The sequence below is a fragment of the Talpa occidentalis genome, unplaced genomic scaffold, assembly GCF_014898055.3.
Source record: "Talpa occidentalis isolate TD23 unplaced genomic scaffold, MPIMG_talOcc4v2.1 talOcc4.2, whole genome shotgun sequence".
Classification (NCBI taxonomy): Eukaryota; Metazoa; Chordata; class Mammalia; order Eulipotyphla; family Talpidae; genus Talpa; species Talpa occidentalis.
In genome coordinates this window covers 32,601,504-32,621,211 of record NW_023602073.1, presented here as the reverse complement: position 1 = coordinate 32,621,211, position 19,708 = coordinate 32,601,504, and the positions used below count along the sequence as shown (strand labels likewise).

The 19,708-nt window shown below is 42.3% G+C and overlaps 1 long non-coding RNA gene across 4 annotated transcripts in view; it reads left to right on the top strand.

Moving 5' to 3' along the window:
* Positions 1-19,313, top strand: part of LOC119251993 (uncharacterized) — a 35,573-nt gene extending 16,260 nt beyond the window's left edge. For 3 of the 4 annotated variants that reach the window (XR_008553068.1, XR_008553069.1, XR_008553066.1), the window contains exons 2-4: positions 7,068-7,191; positions 9,207-9,301; positions 19,008-19,313. This is a non-coding gene — a long non-coding RNA (uncharacterized LOC119251993). Of the gene's footprint in view, positions 1-7,067; positions 7,192-9,206; positions 9,302-18,444; positions 18,511-19,007 lie in introns of all 4 variants that reach the window. The other variant, XR_008553067.1, reaches the window with a different exon arrangement.
* Positions 19,314-19,708: the final 395 nt, after the last annotated feature.

Here is a 19,708-nt window from a genome sequence, read left to right as displayed (position 1 = left end):
CCAGAGCCAGAGTGGGAAGAAGAACAGGCAGACTGATGAAATACACTGCTGAGGGAGCAGTGAGCGTCACAGGAGAGGTCTGCATGCCATGTGGGACCCTCACCAGTGGCCTGGGATCGAACCAGCGCTGCAGAGGCTGCAGGCAGCTTTGCAGCCCAGCACGCAACCTCTGAGCCACCGGGGAGGCCCAAAATTTGGCCACTATTTACAAAATGATAAGAGAACAAATTTAAGAGAGAGATGCCAATTGTAGTTTTGGGTTTTTATTAAAAAGATTTGTTTATTTATTTATACAAGCACTGGGTACAGTCAGAAGCGCGGGAAGGTGAGAGAATTCACCAGAGCCAGAGAGGGGAACAGAACAGGCAGAGTGACGAAATACACTGCTGAGGGGAGCAGTGGGCAGGACAGGAGAGGTCTGCACGCCATGTGGGACCCTCACTGGTGGTCAGGGATGGAACCGGCGCTGCAGAGGCTGAGGGCAGCTTTGCAGCCCAGCGTTCAACTGCTGCACCACCAGGGGAGGCCCACCAATTGTAGTTTTTAGGTTTTTTTAGGACTGGAATTTTAAATTAAAATTCCAGAGTTGCAAATTGTAACAATCCCATAAACCAAATTTCATTCTTAGGCAAGCACTAGTTAGATTGATGAAAAGCAAGAAAAATCAGAGAGACTTAACATCATGTACATTTCCTACATACCTGTGAGGAACTCAGTACTGCTAAGTAACTTGCAGTTGAGGCTATAGACGTCATCTTGAAATTTTTGCTAGGACAAGGGGAAAGAGAGAAGTCAATTGGGGCTTTTCCTGGAACAGAATTTTATCAATAGAACGTTAGGTATAATCATCAAAATGCAAACTTACCTTCTTTGATGTAGACTCAGTCAATTACTCTTTTTTTGAATACTGTGCACTTCCTTTTTAAAATGAAGACATTGAAACATAAGTATTGATACCCAACATTATAACCTTAAAGCATGCATGCTTTATATTCAACCATTAAGTTTTGAACTGGTTTTTGATTACCAAAATTTTAGATCGCAATCTCAAAATTGGGAATTTTTTTATTAGAATTTATATAGGTGCTATTTATAATCAACCCTCCGGAGGACAAAGACAGTAATAGACACTAAAATTTTTTGATTCTCATTTTAAAACTTTGACCATGTGTATTCGTTTTTTCTTTTTTTTTAAGATTTATTTATTTTGCATACAAGAACTGGGGTACAGATCAGACGTGCAGGGGGTGAGAGTGCTGGGGAGCAGTACAGGCAGGCAGACTGAAATACACTGCTGAGGAGAGCAGCAGGCAAGACAGAAGAGGTCTGGTGTGACATGTGGGTAGCTCCCTGGCCAGGGATTGAAGTCGTACTGTAGAGGCTGTGGATAGCTTTGTAGTGATGGGGTTTTTGGGAGTCAATGGGTTTGGAGTGCGGGGGCCCTTGGGTTTGATAGAGGCCAAGAATAGAAAGACTGGAAAGGAGGTACCTCAAGCCTAGAACCTGACTCACAAGGAGATGGGGGTAGAGGGAAATAACATGACCATTAACCCAGCTGTAGAGGTCGTGACCCTTTGGCACCAGGGCCTTATCACAAGGCATGAGACCCAAGCAGGATCAGATGCTATAGGGAGTGCAGCACAGACCTGAGGGGAAAGATATAGAAATTGGGCCCATTCGGGAATCTCCACTGCCCATCCTGGTATCTCTGGTCCCTTTTGGATTCTGCGTGGTTATCCAAAATCAGCAACCAACTGACGGCTCACAAGGAGTGACCCCCCCCCCTCCAAACAGAAAAGGACTACATGGGTACAGTCTCTGCACAAGCTCGGGGCAGCACTCCCACTGCCCACCTGTGCCTATGCAGGTGCCTCTTCACCCACTTTCACCCAGGCTTCCTGCCTGCCCGTGACCTGTCCCATGACGGGGCCTCTCCTCACTGACCTCCCTCAGCGGAGGCCGCTCTCCTCAAGGCCGCCCACCTGCAACCACGCAGGCCTCTCTCAGCAAAGCTGCCCCTTTCCCTAATAAACCTGTTCTTTAAATATAACTACCGTCTCTGTCTCGTGGAGAAACTCACCCGCGGAAACTCGCCGCGTGCCACTGATAGGGGAGCTCTGCTGACACCTTTCCCAGAGTGAACCCAAGGACCCAGCACTAACTCCAAAAACCTCATCAGGTTCACTCTGGGAAAGTTTTCACCAGAGCTCCCCTTTCAGCAGCACTCGGTGAGTTTCCCAGGCGAGTTTCTCCACGTGGCAGAGACATTAGTTATATTTAAAGAGCAGGTTTATTAGGGAAAGGGATGGAGGAATAAAGGAAACTTGCATAGACACAAGCAGGTAGGAAGAGCTGCCCAGAGAGGGACAGGTTTTCTGAGAGAGGCCTGTGTAGTTGCAGGCGGATGGCTTTGAGGAGAGCGGCCTCCTCTGAGGGAGGTCAGTGAGGAGAAGCCCCGGCATGGGACAGGTCACGGGTGAGAAACCTGGGTTTCTCACCTGGGTGAGAAAACCTGGGTGAGAGTGGGTGAAGAGGCACCTGCATAGGCACAGGTGGGCAGAGGGAGTGCTGCCCCGAGCCTGTGCAGAGACTGTACTGATATAGTCTTCAGTTTGGGAGGGGTCACTCCTTGTGAGCCTTCAGGTTAGTTGCTGATTTTGGATAACTATGCAGAATCTGAAAGGGACAGGAGATTCCACAAGGGCTCAATCTCCCTATCTTTACCCTTGGGCCTGTGCTCCAGACACTCCCTATAGCAGTCTGATCCCTGCTTGGGAGTTATGCTTTGTAATCTAGGCTTTGGGACCTAAGGATCTTGGTTTCCATAGCTGTGTCCATGACTATGCTAATCTCTTCTACCCCTACCCCCCTCATTCTGGTCTTGTGGTGCCTCCTTTTCAGTTTTTTTCTATTCCTGTACCCCATCATCCCCCCACCCCCACTCCACCATATCTGGCCCGAAATCTTTTGGGGAATTGGAGGGAGGAGGTTCATTTTCTGTAGCTGCTTCCTGCTGCAGTGGGACACATTGCTGGCCCTACCTACATGGGCCTGGGATATGGTCTCCCTAACACTAGTCCCTGAGCTGCCCATTGTTGCTGGTTTCAGAAGGAGGCAAGGGTTGGGGCATCTGGACAGGCTGTTTCTCTTGTGTAGATCAGCTGTTTTTTGCTTGGAGGAGGAGTTTAAACTTGAAGAGCTCCCCCAGGTTAGAAGAAACACATTTAATTAGGAGATTGTGTGTGTTAAGGTTTAAAGAGAAGAGTGAGAAGTATAAGGGCCCTCGGTAACATGGACAGTCATTTGGCCCTTTTGGGGCTACAGGATGAAGACAATTCCAAGTGTTCAGGAGCACCAGTCATGTAAAGGGGAGTTTGCAGGAAACTGTCGTCCCTTAGAAGCAAAACTATATAAAATAGTTAAATATAAAAAGAGCTAGTCCTATATGTAGGTTGAAGAGGATCAGAAATAAAAAAAAAAAATAGTTACTGAATCATGTGTTTTGTCCTGTAAATAGACATGTTTTTCCTTGGGCAGCAGTAAGCAGATCCAGTGCCCTTTGATTTTGCTAAGGCCATTCCTATTATATTTTGTGAGGAGGGGAAGGTGGGTCCGGAATGCTGGGTGAGTACAGAGTAAGTGGCTCCCGTAGCAATCAGAAAATTAATATTCTTACCTGCGACATCCAGGGTTACCCCAGGCTCAGCCATGGAGATGGTCAGCTGGGGAGCTGGCGACATCCTTGGGCCCCATCATTTGTCATCCAGGAGGTGTCACTGGTCATCCAGGAGGAACAGGCTGGGGTCTGGTGGCTACTACCTTCAGAGAAGGGGACAATCCCTTTTCCAGTGGCCGTCCTGCTTGTACCTCAGGCACTGCCCAAGTGGATTTCTGAGTTGTGTGTGAAAGGTTTGGTGCGGTAAAGAGCCAGGCCAAGCTTTCTCAAAGGAAGGGAAAATTTATTGCGCCCCAGGTGGAATTAATGGACCCAAGGTGGGGGTCCTTGAAGCCAGGCATGTTGTCAGGGGGAGGCAGGCTTTTATAGGGTAAGGAGAAGTCAGGTGGGAGACTGGATTTGCAAGGCAGTGAAAAGATTCAAGGGCTGGGAGAGGTTCATTGTCTGAATTTTCCAGGCAGGCTTCTGCATTCCTGCCCCCAGGTGGGCCCCCTGGTGGGCTTTTGCATTCTGGCCTCCTGCATCTTCCTTTCAGTGTGCCTTTCCTGCTCCAGTGCCCAGATGTTGTACCTGTCTCATGGGGCCATTGAAGCTCCTCCATTCTTTCTTCCAGGCTGGTTAGTCTTCTGTCTCTCTGAGCCTGGGGAAGCCTGGGTCTGCAGGGTGCTGGCAATGGCGGCGCCTATTAATGGAGCCTGCCTGTACACCCTCGTCACAACTTACTTTCCCTTTTTAACCCTTTACTTTTGTCCCTGTTATTAAAGATTTTAAAAGCCACTTCTAAAAGCTGGTGTGGCAGAGTTTGGGGTCCCATGCCTAAGTTTTTGCAGCTTTCTGCGTATATCTGGTGTAAACTCATGGAATGAATCCCCAGAGTCACCTTGCCCTCTCTTGTATTAGTCTCGAGTTTGTGAACTTGTGAATGGCTTTCACTAGTCGCCCTTGATTTAGTCTCTGGAGCCTGCACCTGATGTCAGAGCAAGGCTGGCTAATGAAGGAGTCTGCTAAAATGCTTGGCTTCTTCTGGGCTAGATTAGTATACCTTTTCATAGCCTCAGCAAATTTAGTCTGAAATGATGTGGGATTTTTTTGGCTTTTGAGTAACTTCTTTTTAGCCCTTTTATAATTGACTGGCTTTTTAGGTTTTAGAAAGTGTTCTGTATTTTATTTTTATTTATTTATTTTTTAAGATTTACTTATTTATGCATATAAGAACTGGGGTACAGGCCAGATGCGTGTGAGAGTGAGAGGACTCACCAGAGACAGAGCGGGGAACAGAACAGGCAGACTGACGAAATACACTGCTGAGGGGAGCAGTGGTCGAGTCAGGAGAGGTCTGCCGCGCCATGTGGGATTCTCACCAGCCAGACAGCTTCACAGTGCTGTGCTCAACCACCTGTGCCACCAGGGGAGGCCCTCTTATGTATTTTAGAACAACCTCATTAGTTACATTTATGTTGAAAAGGTGTAACAATCCTATGAGAATACTTCCTATGAGTTATCAATATACTCAAATTGACATGTTTGTTTCTCACAATGAAAAACAATTTTATTAGGTATCTTAAGAGCCCCCTTAAGACAAAAACTTTACTATTTCAGAATGAATAGTCATAGAACAAACTTATAGATCTTTACAAAACAATTACTCAGAGTGACGAGGATTTTTAAGAGTAGATCTGTAAAAGGGTGGTCCCCAGGAAAGGGGGAGGTTCCCTGCCCCACCCAAGGGAGGGTGGAGCTGAGCAGGAAGAGGAGAAGTGGCAGAAGAGACTGAGGAAGGAAGCAGGATGGAGCTAGGAGACCTGGAGGAGACGCATGGAGCCTAGAGACACATGAAGAAACTGCACTTGTCTTTTGGTCATGGACTAGGTGACACAGATGTGGGTGAGACCCGTGGGGAGGTGACAAGGGCAGCTTTTATCTTGATGTTGATTTTGCTCTTTTCCTTCCGGGCTTGTCTGGTAGTTTCTGACCCTTTTCTGTGGGTCCCCACTGGAAGATGCTTTAGACTTGCAGCAGGCTTTGGGGCCTTGTTCTGGGCCATTCCCATATGGATGGACTTTTACCCATGAGGGGACGGGTAACTTTGGGTGCTTCATTTAGAAACTAGACTCTTTGCCTTACCTGTATTGTTTCCTAGTTTTATTAAAGTTCCTTCCCATTAAAGTCATATGTTTTGTGTTGATGTGGCGGATGGCAGAACCCATTTAGAATAGGCAGGTTTGCAGGGTTTGGGCTGCCCCTCTCCCTGTCCTATAACAGATCTATTGCTTTGACAAGGCTCAGCAATGCTGATATGATAAGGGTTTTTGCAGGTGACCTGAGGGTAGAAGAGCACCAAGATTTTTAGATTACCTGAACAGTCTTTAATTTGTTATAAGAAACTAGTGAAAGCAGTTTTAGAATACCTTAATTTTTATATATAAAAAGGACTAATGCTTGGTGTTACATAGGTGCACTGCTGATATTCAAGTTAACAGAATCTTTCATAGTAATTCACCTGAGCACACAAATTTTTTTACCAAAATCTCTCTGGGAGGGAGGAGGGAGCAGCGGGGAAAGGAAGGACTAGAGTCAAAATAAGGGGGTGGTGCAATTGTAAGGGGAATATAACCAAAATGAAAATGCATACATTGTGCAAAGATGAAAAAGAGGTAAGAATTATATAAAATAAAATATTTTTAAAAAATCTCTCTCAGACCTTCAATACTTTCCTTTGCTTTCTTTTTAATACCATTTCATCTACCCTTCCTACATTAAATTATCTTAAGGACCTTCAGAATACCCACCTTCAATACATTTTTCATTCCCAAACCCACACACCTTACCTTACTTGCATTTAGAGTTACTACATCCTAGTTTTTAACCTCTACGTTGTAAGATATTATAATGGCTGTTACACTATCATCTCTTTTGACTAGACAACTTACACAAACACATCTTTTAATTTTTTTTTTTTTTTTGAGATGACATCAAAACTTTAGTTCCCTTACAATAAGAAGCAAAAAGCAGACTGGAGGGCCTCCCCAGTGGCACAGTGGTTGAGTGCTGGGCTGTGAGGCTGCTCGCAGCCTCTGCAGTGCCGGTTCCATCCCTGGCCGCCGCCGAGGGTCCCACATGGTGCGCAGACCTCTTCTGCTGCGCCCGCTGCTCCCCTCAGCAGTGTACTTCGTCAGTCTGCCTGTTCTGCTCCACGCTCTGGCTCTGGTGGATTCTCTCACCCTCCTGCGCTTCTGACTGTACCCAGTGCTTGTATAAGTAAATAAATCTTTATTTTAAAAAAAAGTAGACCGGAAATGTGTCTCCTTCCAATAAGGAGCAAAATGTACACCTGAAAATTGTTTGTTACAATAGGGAAAGTAATTTTAGATATTTAACAATTTATTATTAGTTTTTTGGCAGACAATGAAAAGGACAGATTTAAGAATGAGTTACCAGGAAATGAAATGTTCTTCCAATACTGTCTTCAGAAGAGTGATGTCTTCAAAGATCAAAATTCAGTGAACTTTTAGTAGGTAGGTAAATCTAACATTTTATAGGTAGATTTTTCAATGTTTATTAACTGGAATGAGCCAGTATTTGATGGTTAGGTGGGCTGTAGAGACCTACAGTTTTCCCTCCAAATACCAAATAGAAGCATAAAACCTATTCCCAAAACTTCTCCTCACTGTTTTTGGTTTCCAAAGTACTTTTAAAAAATTCTGGCTTCAGTGTATAGTTTGAAATATGTATCAACCATTAAATTAAGATCATCTTTTTTATAGATAATTTATATATATATATATTTACATCATTGTTCATTTTTATACAATGTGTGCTTTCTCCTCTAAGGTGTAGTCCCCGTAAAAATTCCCACCACCAATTCACCAGTGCACCATCACCACAGTCCCTGTGTTTCCCTCCCTGTTTTGATCCCCTCCCTCCCCCATCCCTGCAGAATCTCTGTCATCTTTTATGTCAAGGTTTGTGTTAAGGGCCTCCCTGGTGGGCAAGGTGTTAAGCACCACACTGTGAAGCTATATGCAGCCTCCAAAGGACTAGTTTGATCCCCAGCTGGCCAGGGAGCTACCAACATGGCACAGCAGAACTCTCCTGACTTGCCCACTGCTCCCCTCAGCAGTGTATTTCAGTTAGTCTGCCTGTTGTGTTCCCTACTCTGTCTCTGGTGAATCCTCTCACCCTCCCTGTATCTCTGGCCTGTATCCCAGTTCTTGTATCATAAATAAGTAAATCTTTAAGAAAAAGATTGTGTTAAGCAAAGTTATTGGTCTTTTGAAATATTTCATAATTATACTTAAGGTATTTTAATGCAATTTCAGAGCTTTCCTTATGAAACAAGGAAGAACAGGATCATTACTTGAAATGGAACACCAGAGCTATGTGGGAGTGGGGTCTTATACCTGCTGGATGGGAACTCTATGTCTCTCCCTTTGCATTCTGGCTTGAATCTCCAATAACAAAGATTAGCAAAGAGCGTGTTGTGACCGGATAAGTCTCTTTGGTCCATGTTAGCATGGTTTTACCTCTCAGCTATTCTATGAGAGGTTACCAGAGATGAACATTTTAGAACTGTGTGGTACTATTCTGAGAAAATAGTCTTCAAGTCCTAAATAATATGCTTCATCACTGGAACACTAAGTATTTCTTGATAGTAGTTTGCAATGGTTAGTTGAGATTCTAGATTATCTACTGAGCCCTGTGGAATGTCACAGGAAATATCATTTAAATATCAAGTTTGCTTGCCAAATTCCTTGCTTCCTCAAGTAAATATTTCTAATAAACATAAAATATTTTCCATCCTTTCATGTAACACAACTCTGCAGTTATTAGTTTGTGATCAAGGGACACCAGAGACACCAACCCATGAGGGTGCACTCTCTAAAACAGGGTACTGCCATCCAACACATAAAAAAGAAAGCAGATTCTCAGTGCAAAATATCTTTAGTTAGTGTGTATAGAAATAGAAGAGAGGAAAGGATATTGCTAATAGTTTCCCAATTAAACACCCCAAAGTACCTATTCCCTCTTGGACAAATGCCCAACCAATAGGGTGGGCCTGAAGCTGGGCTGCTGAGGCTGAGAGCATGCCACAAGTCCATGGTGCCTTTCGGCAGGGAATAGTAAGAAGGGAGCAAATCGGCCAAGCAAGTCTGGGACAAAAGGAGAGATATAAAAATATGAATCAAGGTAATGGCTGCCATTGTCAACATCCCCATGTTCTGTCACCTCTTTGTCTCTTCCAAGTGTCTCTAACATGTCTCTCCTCCATGCATCTTCTCCAAGTCACCCCAAGTCCTGGGTACAAATCAAAGCTGGAGAAGCAAGTGTGCAACTTCCCTCTTCCCCCCTGGTCTTCCAGGTTATATAACTTCACCTGACCACTCACCTCCTACCTTGTTCCTGGTACCTAGTCCAAGGTGGTGTGTTAATGGGGCAGGGAATATGGTACCTCCCCTAACACACTCAGCTGCCAGCTGCAAACATGCTGGAGATTTTTTTTTAATTATTTTTATTTACTTGTGCATACCAGAACTGGGCCTAGGCCACAGGTGTGGAGGGTGAGAGGACTCACCAGCGACAGGACTGGGAGCAGAACATGCGGATCTACTGAGGTACACTGCTGAGGTGAGCAGAGGGTAAGACAGGAGAGGTCAGCTGTGCCATGTGGGTTAGCTCCCTGGCTGGGGATCAAACTCGTGCTGCAGTGGCTGCAGATAGCTTGATAGTGCTGAGACTGAACCCCTGCGTCACCAGGGAGACCCTGATGCTGGAGACTTTTTATAGAGGTTCTTTTTATAAAATGGTTGTCTTTATGAACAATGATGATAATAATGAAACAAAAATCTATTAATGCACTACTTTAGAGTACTAAAGCTCACCCAGTTAAAAGCAATTCCATCTAACATCATTCTATATAAACATTTTACATATTATAGCTAAACATAAAGCAAGTATTTGCAGGAATTCCACAAAAATTCCCAAAGCATCACATTTGCCTGCACATTGAGAAGGCAAACATGCTGGGCCAGCCAGAGGTTTGGAAGAAGCATATCTACAGAATGCTCCTCTCCCCACTGTGCCCAAAACTGTCTCCTCAGAATTTCCCTCTTTACATTCCAGCTGTGTGGTCTCCCTACACTGTATCCCATGACTCTCTGAACTAATAAGACTATATTCTAGATAAAACTATATTCCATCAGAATTGTAATCACCAACCAATTTATGACTAGGGCCTAGACTCAAACAAAAAACTTCATCAAAACAGGAAAACTGCCTGGTGCCATTTACTTCTTTCAGATGTAAATATACTCCCAGTTTCTTTTAATTCCTTTAGTGTGTCTTTATATTATCGTTTTTTTTTTTTTTTTTTTTTTTTTAATTTTTGGAGTCTATGGTTGTTATCTGAGAGTGGGTTGACATGAAAAAGCTACCTAATCTTGATTGCTAAAAACCTATTTGCATTAACTCACTGAGAAATCAGAGTTTATTATTTAGTTTCCTCACTACCTCCATGTAGGAGTTCTCTGGTGTTTGTGGTAGGTAGGATCCCCCTTAGCCTACACTATGAAATATTTTATTTATTCATGATTTATGTATTTGTTCACTCCCCCATATTTAGCTATTTGAGAAGCTATGATGCTCTAGTCATTGGATATATAAGAGTGGCTAAGTCATGGCTCCTGTCCTCAGAGTCAGAGCCTCGTATTCCCCCCAATAATACAGCAGTTATTAGCACATGTAGAACATTTCCAGTATCCAAAATGGGCTGTCCCTCTGTAACAATTCTTTCTGCAAATACTTCTGCAGACTGTGTTCACTAGATTATGAACTAGGTAAAGAAATAAGCTATGCCTTTTACTCTGTGGTCCCAGTTCCCAGCCGTATCTGATATATCACAAGATACAAATAAAGGTCAGTGGAAAAAGTAGACTTCAGCTTTAAATAAAGGAGCTTTGCAATTTTATTTTTGTTTTATTTATTTATTTTTATACAAGAACTGGGGTACAGGTCAGATGAGCGGGAGGGTAAGAGGATTCACCAGAGACAGAGCAGGGAACAGAACAGGCAGACTGATGAAATACACTGCTGAGGGGAGCAGCGGGCGCGACAGGAGAGGTCTCCTCGCCATGTGGGATTCTTGCCCCAGCCAGCCAGGATCAAACCGGCACTGCAGAGGCTGCAGACAGCTTTACAGTGCTGCGCTCAACTGCATGCGCCACCAGGGAGGGCCAGAGCTGTGCTATTTTAAAGCTAAGATGTATTTACTACTTCTAATTAATCACAAGTAAAGGAGTAAAGAGAAGAATTGTCAAGACATGAAAAAAACAGGAGCACAGCAGTTAAAATGTTAATAAAGCATTATATTCTTATCACCCTTTACAGAGACATAAAACTCTTTAATAATTTTTGTAGCCTTTGAAACTGGTAGGTGTTTATATTTCAAGACCTTTAATTGCTAGTAGGAGATTTAAAAGTAAATATGGATTACCTGTTCAAAACTTAATTGAGAAGGACATTTCTATACATCCTGGTTGATATGATGACACCTGAATTCATTATTCTCAGCTGTCTAATAGCACTGGGTAATCAAGCCTGTTGACAGCTATTAATGCAGTACTACTATCTTGTGGAAAAGAGACAGTGATATGAGCTGAAATTTGATTGCAGTCATGTCTGTGGTTGCTCTTCTTTTTCCCTCACTAAAAAGCAAAGAAAATACATGTACTCTGTTAAGTATAATTAACAAAATAGATGTTTCTAATTCCTATTACAAACTACTAGAGAAAAGTTTTGTGAAAGAAAAACCCTGGAAATAAATGGGAACACCTGGATACTAGATAAGAATTGTCCTACTTAAGTCATTATACTTTCAAATGACGACTATCAAGCAAGATCATATAGTTATTATGAAACCTAATAAGATGATAATAATAATATTAATAAATAATAATATTGATAATAACAATGCATTACATTTATTGGGCATTTATCACATGCTAGCCATTGCTATTTATTTTTTATTTATGTTTCTAAAAACTACCAAGCCCCTGAAATTAATTATAACTTATGGAAGATGAGAAAATTAGAGTTTGGAGAAGTTCAGTATTTGTTCAAGGTCACATCCTTTGTAAAGCAGCAGAGAAAGGATTCAAATCCATATGTAGATATATGATAATGGAGTCATAGTCAGATTCCTACCGCTGAAAAGGGAATTCCATGTGGAAATGGATAAAATAGAAATATACCTTGTGTTATTTGAGTGTGATAGAAAATGGTTGAAACCATAGTTTTTTTTTAAAAAAGATTTATTTATTTATGCATACAAGAACTGGGGCACAGGCTAGAGGTGTGTGGGGGGGGTGAGAGGATTCACCAGAGACAGAGGGGGGAAACAGAACAGACAGATGGATCGAAACACACTGCTGAGGGGAGCAGTGGGTGAGGCATGAGAGATCTGCCACGCCATGTGGGTAGCTCCCTGGCCAGGGATCAAACTTGTAATGCAGTGGCTGTGGATAGCTTCATAGGTTGCATCTTAACCCCTTGCACCACCAGGGAGGCCCAAAATCATAGTTTTTAATAGATAGATGCAAAAATAACTGCAGGCATATGTGTATGTATGCACCTGTGTACATGTATACCTTTATAGTTGTACCTATATAAATTACAAATAAATATATACACATATATGAATGTCTGTGTATACACATATATACATATTTTCCAACTCTGTCCATTAAAAGGGCCTAGAAGCAGTTATCCATTAGTAGCAATAGCATATGTAGTACCAAGATCTTGGATTCTGTATGTGATTCCCCATTAAAAGAAACCAACACTTGTTGGGAAATGACTTGTCTGCAGCCCGGAAAGTCCAAGATAAGCCTGGAGTGTCTTTTGACTCTGGAAATTGAGAAAGTACTCAAACACTGATGGGGACATATAAAAACCACACAGAAACAAGCTTAATTGGCTTCCTGCTGGCCAAACATTTCATCCTGAGCATTAAAATAATGACCGTAATGAATTATAACACATTAAATGAAACAAATATCCACGAATCAATACTGATATTAAATTAGTTAATTAATTAGCTAAGTGAGGTGAGGACTTTAGTAGTACTTAAAGTAGAAAGTCAATAAAGGTAAAATAAATGATGGATTTAGGAAATCATTAATAGATGCTTAAAATCTAAGTGGAAAAATTAAGGAGCAGGATATTTGCGTACCTTCCAAATATCTGCCTCCAGATAATTAATTACAAAGGGGAAAATAGCAGTTTTATGGTTAAAACCTGGTGAAGACTACTTTAAGCAAGTGATTATGCTAACTTCACAAATATGACAAACTATCACCATGCCTTTCTGACATGAATCCAGTCATAAGATATACACACATTGAAAGAATTCTACATAAATCTGATCTTTATTTTTCCAAAATATCAAGGTCAAGAAAGGCTGAGTAACTTTTCTGGATTATAGGAAACTTAGAAAATTTAACAACTAAGTGCAGAGTTGGTTGTTGGAGACCAGCTTTCGGTAAAATGTCATGTCAGGAGTCCCTGAAAGGAGGAGACGGCCTAGGTGAAGCAAAAGGAGCTGAGGGGAAGGGGATGAGGTAGTGAGGAGACACTGACACTGGATGAGGTGCAAGCATCTTCTGCCGAGAGACTCAGCAGGTCTTTATTCATTTTTACATCATCATGTGCAAAGCAGGAACAATTAGTGTATTTTATTCCCATGGACTCCTGGCTTCTACGGGTCTCAGCTAGACAGTAGCCTTCAAGGTTAATAGATAAAAAACCAAACCTAACACTAAAACCTATTATTTCAGCTAGACCATTACCTAAGACAGTGGATAGCTGCCAGTACACCCCTATCAGCTAAAGCCTAAGCATCAAAAGACTTTTCTTATTCGCATGGCCTTCAGCCAGGACCGGCTGCTACTCAGCTATCAGAACTTTTTCTACCTAGAAACTCCTTAACTCAAATAGCTTCATTTAAAAACTTTCCCAAGAAACTTCAAGAGAAGACAAAAGAGGGACCTACTATAATTATTGTGTTGTAATGCTTGTCAGGCATGTTCAATAAATTGTCTCCCATTGTCAAGTGGGCCAAATTGTTTAATAAATAATTTTTAAACAGATACTTTTCTGTGCCATTTACTTACAGTCTGCTGATATGTATAATTTATTGCCTAATATACTTTCTAATAAATTTTTTTATTACCAAGAACAAAAAGCAAAGGAATGTTAGATCTTCAGCCCCACAGTGTGAGGCCCTTTTTCTTAGCTGCTTGCCAGTGTCTTATCTGGCTGGGCCAACAAGGCCCCCTGCAGCAGTTGGTTATCTGTTTCTTCTCCCTTGTCAGCTTTATTATTCTTTCTTTGCATTAACTCTGAGAAGTTTCACTACTGTATGTCCCACTGTAGGTCTCCTTTCATGTAGGTGGATTGGCATTCTCTTAGATTCCTGTATTTGTATTAGTTCCTTCTTCAAGTTCAGGAAGCTTTCTTCTATTATTTATTTAAATAATTTTTCAGTTAACTTCTTTCTCTCTTTTCCTTCTGGGATGCCTACAAATTTTATATTTCCTTTTCTCATGGATAATTCTTGAAGTATTTATTTTTTTTCCTTTTATATCTATCATTTTTGTATCTTGAGTCTTCCCCCAGTTGCATCTTTCAGATCACTGATACAATCTTGCACTCAGTCTATTCTACTTCCATGGCTTTCTCCAATTCTGTTATTTTCTTATTTAACATTTCAATTTAAATCTTCTGTTCACTGATAGATGTGTTTTCTTGAGACAGAAGGTTGTATTTTTTTTTTGAGATTTATTTATTTATGCATATAAGAACTGGGGTACAGGCCAGAGGTGCAGGGGGTGAGAGGATTCACCAGGGACAGAGTGGGGAACAGAACAGGCAGATCAACTGAAACACACTGCTGAGGGGAGCAGCAGGCGAGTCAGGACAGGTCTGCTGTGCCATGTGGGCTGCTTCCTGGCCAGGGATTGAACTCATGCTGCAGTGGCTGCGGATAGCTTCATAGGTTATATCTTCCTTCATTTTCTTCTTTCAGGTCTCAAGTTCATTCTTCAATTGATTAATTATATTTCTCATGTCATTCTTTTCCTTTTTCATCTTCTTTATGTTTTTAATCATGACAATTTTAAATTCTCCATCTGGCAGGCAGAGAAGTTCTTCCAAGTCATCATTGTTGAGTTCTGGTGGCTGATTTTCTTTTTGTGGTGTATCCTTGCCCTGAGGACTTGCTTGGTTATTTGTTTCTTTTTCCCTTTTCCCTGTTGTTTGTTTTCTACTTTGTTCTATGCATTGAGACATTGTCCTGCTGGTTCTTGTAGGGATTGCTTTAGGGTGCTTCTTCTGGGATTTGGGAACTGGTGGCCAGAATGAGTCCAGCACTGTTATGGTGGACTCCACAAGGGTAGTGATGTTGTGGATATGTTGATGGGCGCTGAAGATCCCCTCCCTCTGTATTTACTCAGTTCCAGAAGGGGATTATGGGGGTCCCTGGCTTCCAACACTGGTGCAGGGGCTGCACTCTCCCAGTGCCCACAGTTCACCTTAATGGCGGATCTCTGCCTGTCTCTACTCAGTCCAAAATGGTGTGTGGGGCCTGCAGCAGCCTTGCTCTGTGTGCACGCTGTCCTGCTCACCTTTGTTTGTGGAGCCCACTCTCTCAGTTCCAGAGGGGAATCGTGCGGTCCCTGACTTCCAAGAATGGTTCAGGGGCTACACTCTCCCGGTCTTACACTATTTTCATTTAAATTTTTTTCCACTAGTTGTTTTATTTGTGTTTTCTCTGATGTTACCCTTTTTGAGTTCATTAATTTTCTCCATTACTTGTGTTAATCTGTTATTGAACCCCTGTATTTTTTAATGTTAATATTTTTGATCTAACTGTATAACAGTATCATATTTTCTCCGTCTTTATTCTGTTCCTGATTTACGTCATGCAATTTTTTTTTCAAGTTCAGTGGTGTTGTTATAACTGTTCACTTGAATTCCTCTTCAGGCAGATACTACAGTTCTGCTGGATTGAGGCTTAATTCGGGGATTTGGTTGTTGTTTGCTCCATCATTTGTGATTTGTTCTTCTGTCTCTTCATTGTAGTGTTTTTTTTTTTTTTTAACAAATAAGGGAAACATTATCTTTTTTTTTTTTTTAAGATTCATTTATTTATTTATACAAGCACTGGGTACAGTCAGAAGCGCAGGAGGGTGAGAGAATTCACCAGAGCCAGAGCAGGGAGCAGAGCAGGCAGAAGGACCGAAGTACACTGCTGAGGGGAGCAGCGGGCAGCAGGAGAGGTCTGAGCGCCATGCGGGACCCTCCTCTAGTGGCCGGGGAGCAGTCAGGGATCGAACCGGCACCGCAGAGGCTGTGGGCAGCTTCACAACCCAGCACTCAACCGCTGCGCCACCGGGGAGGCCCCATTGTAGTGTTTATAGCAGATACCAGTGTTAAATTGCAGACCACCCTCTTTATACCTGTTCGGGTGACAGGAGAACTGTCACTGATAAGGAGTAATGGGGGAGAGGACCCAGGGCAGGAGGCCTGAAGAATCAGCTCCAGTGAGTGTCAGGGACTCAAGCTTCCTCCTGTGCTGTAGGTACCAGAGTTGTGGAGAGGGGTCCACAGTGATCCCCTCCTCTAGGGCAACTCCTCACCCTAAATATCTTGAATAGACTTATGCTAACTTGAACCCCTATGCTAAGTTTGAGAACTTAATTCAGCACTGGACACAAATTGAGCTTTCTGTTGCGCAGCTTTAGCCTGGGTTGCTTTCTCCTGGGTTAAAATCCAGTTGATAATAAACCATTTAGTGGATGTATTTAGTTGTGTTTTGACTATCACAACCTCTCACTACAAAGAACAGTCTCTTAGAGGAGAGGCAAGTGAATCCATCTGGCTCTTCCCCCCCCAGTTTGGGCTCCAGCTGTTCTATATTGGGAGCATCAGTTTCATCAGTCATCACTCTGCACCCTGCCCCTGTGGTTCTCCAATAGTGCATCCCCTGTCCTGGAGCCCCACTCTGTGCCCCACCTCCAAAGTCCCCAGTGCTGGATCTCCAAAGTCCCCAAAGTGGGTTAAGCCACTGTGGAGGGTCTCTGTGGAGACCTGTTAAGCCCTGTGGAGGGTCCCTCTTATGATTTGTATTCCCTGTATCACTGCACACACAGTTCAATTAAAGATTTCCCCACCCTGCTCTGCTGGACTTTTGTTCATGTCGCATTCTGCAAATGTTGGTTTATCTGTTTATCCTTCAGTGGTTATGAATTTGTTCTGCTGTAATTTAGTGTGAATATAAGAAGGAGGTGAGGGCCTCCCCAGTGGCGCAGCGGTTGAGCACTGGGTTGCGAGGCTCCCTGCAGCCTCTGCAGTGCCATTCAATCCCTGGCCACCAGGCGAGGGTCCCACATGGTGTGCAGACCTCTCCTGCCACGCCCGCTGCTCCTCTCAGCAGTGTGTTTCGTCAGTCTTCCTGTTCTGTTCTCTGCTCTGGCTCTGGTGAATTCTCTCGCCCTCCCGTGCTTCTGACTGTACCCAGTACTTGTATAAATTAATAAATAAATAGATAGATAGATAAATAAATAGATAAATAAATAAAATGCAAGAAATTCTTTAAAAAAAAAAACAGCGGTGAGGCCGGTGTCTTCACTTTGCTGCCAACTTGCCAGTCTCTTCTTGTCAAATCCTTTAGAACACATTGTGAAATAAGCTTGAGTTTTTCTTTTTTATTACATTGGTTTGGTGTATTACAGTAATTGAATTTTATGTTAACGCAGACTTATTTTTTGGAATAAATTCTACATAGTTATTCCACATAATTCTTTTTATATGTTGCTGGATTGGATTTACTATATTTTGTTGAGTATTTCTTGAGCTTATATCCATAAGAGATATTGGCCTGCAGTTTTCTTTTCTTGTGACAACTTGATCTGTTCTGGTATTGTTACAGAGCAACCCCAATATAAAATGGGTTGCCTGACTGTGGGTCCTCACCTGCATGCTTAAAGGGGACTTAAACTGCAGGCATGCACTAAAGGTTAATCAAAGGTTTATTTACAAGGAAAGGGGAAATGAGGAAATGGATAACTCAGGGAGAAAAGGAGGGAGATAAATTTGTAAATGCGTCCTACCCCTTCTGCTGACCTGGAATCCCAAATGACCTGCTGATAGCTGGCTAAAAGCCTAGCACCTTGAGGCCAAGAGGCAGAACCCCGCTCACATGGCTGGTTAAATAGCTAAACAGAAAACATGGCTGCTTAACTCTGCTCTCAGGTCCTCGCAACCCTCCCTTTGGTGGTCATGGGATTTGTAGTTTCCAGTGTCTTGATGCAGTGGGGGTGGAGTCCACAAAGCCTGTATGGAATTTGCTCAGGACATCCTTTCCCCCTAATAGTATCTGAACAATTTTGGCCTCATATAATGAATTGGGTAGTTTTAACACCTCTACATTTTGGAAGTTTTTGGACATTTGGGCCAGAGCTTTATATGTGGGTAGTTTTTAAAAACTGATTCAATCTTGTAATTTTTATAGGTATGTTTAGATTGCCTGTTTCATCTTAAACTACTTTAGTAGTTGATACATTTCTATGAATCTGTCTTATATCTAATTCTCTAATACTTGGCATATCCTTTTTCATAGAGTTCTTTATAATTCTCTTTATTTTTGTACGGCCACATAAAGTCCCTCCTTCACTACATTCCTGAAGGTTGATTCTTTTTTTCCTTTTTTTTAGTGTGTGTACTGGCAGGACAGGAACAGAGCTGGTTTTCTATGATTCTCTCTGATTCAAGCAGACCAGGTAAAGGAGAGCCATGGAGCCCTTAGTGGCTTTCTCAGGTTTTATTGAGCTTTTACATGCAGTGCAGCAACCAGGTGCATGGAAGGCAGGGATGCCAGGGGGCCAGGAGGCTGGCAGGCCTCCCAGCTCCTACCAATTTTCACTCTTTTCTGGGCTCTCTGGCCCTTCTCTCTGGTGTTCTCTTTCCTTTTCTCCCTCCTGCCTCTGCTTCTCTTGGCCAATATATCAATACCGCAGCCATGGCCCACAAGAGTAAAAAACACATCTGAATTTAACAATGTAACAAAATCTAGGTGCCCTCCATCAGGCATGCAATGCTAATGGAAGGAGAACAGAAAAGCCTGAAAATCATTTACCCTACAGTGTGTCTACTGGAAAATGTCAGTTTCATTGAACTTTCAAAAGAACACATTTGACTTACTTTAAAGTATTGTGTCAGTTTTCTCTATTTCATTCATTTCTGACTTATTTTTTTCCTTCCTTTGTTTTGCATTTAGCTTGCTCCTCTTTTTCCTTTGATTTAAAGAGGACCTTTTGGGCTTCCCTGGTGGCACAAGGAGTTAAGACACAACCTATGAAGTTATCCACAGCAACTGCAGCATGAGTTTGATCCCAGGCCAGGGAGCTACCCACATGGCACAGTAGACCTCCCGTGATTCGCCCACGGCTCCCATTGGCAGTGTATTTCAGTCAATCTGCCTGTTCTGTTCCCTACTCTGCCTCTGGTGAATCCTCTCACTCCCACACCTCTGGCCTGTACCCCAGTTCTTGTATGCATAAATAAATAAATATTCAAAAAAATTCTAAAGAAAGAAGTGGACCTTTTGGTTATTGATTATAGAATTTTCTTTATTAATTTAGTCACTTACAGCTATAAACTTCCCTCTACAGCCTTTAATACATTCAATACATTTTGACATGCAGTTTCTTCATTATCACTATTCTGAAAGTATTTTTTAATTTCCATTTTGATTTCTTTTTGATCTTTTGGTTATGTAGAAGTGCATTTCCACATATTTGTGAGTTTCCCACATTTCATTTAGTTATTGAATTCCATGCCCTGTATGTGAACATGTGTTATATTATTTATGTCCTTTTAAATTTATTAGGTTTGAGAGAATGATATCAACAACATGGTGGAAAAGAACCAAGTATACTTCATCCTGCAAAGCTCACCTTCCTTTATGAGGGAAAGTTA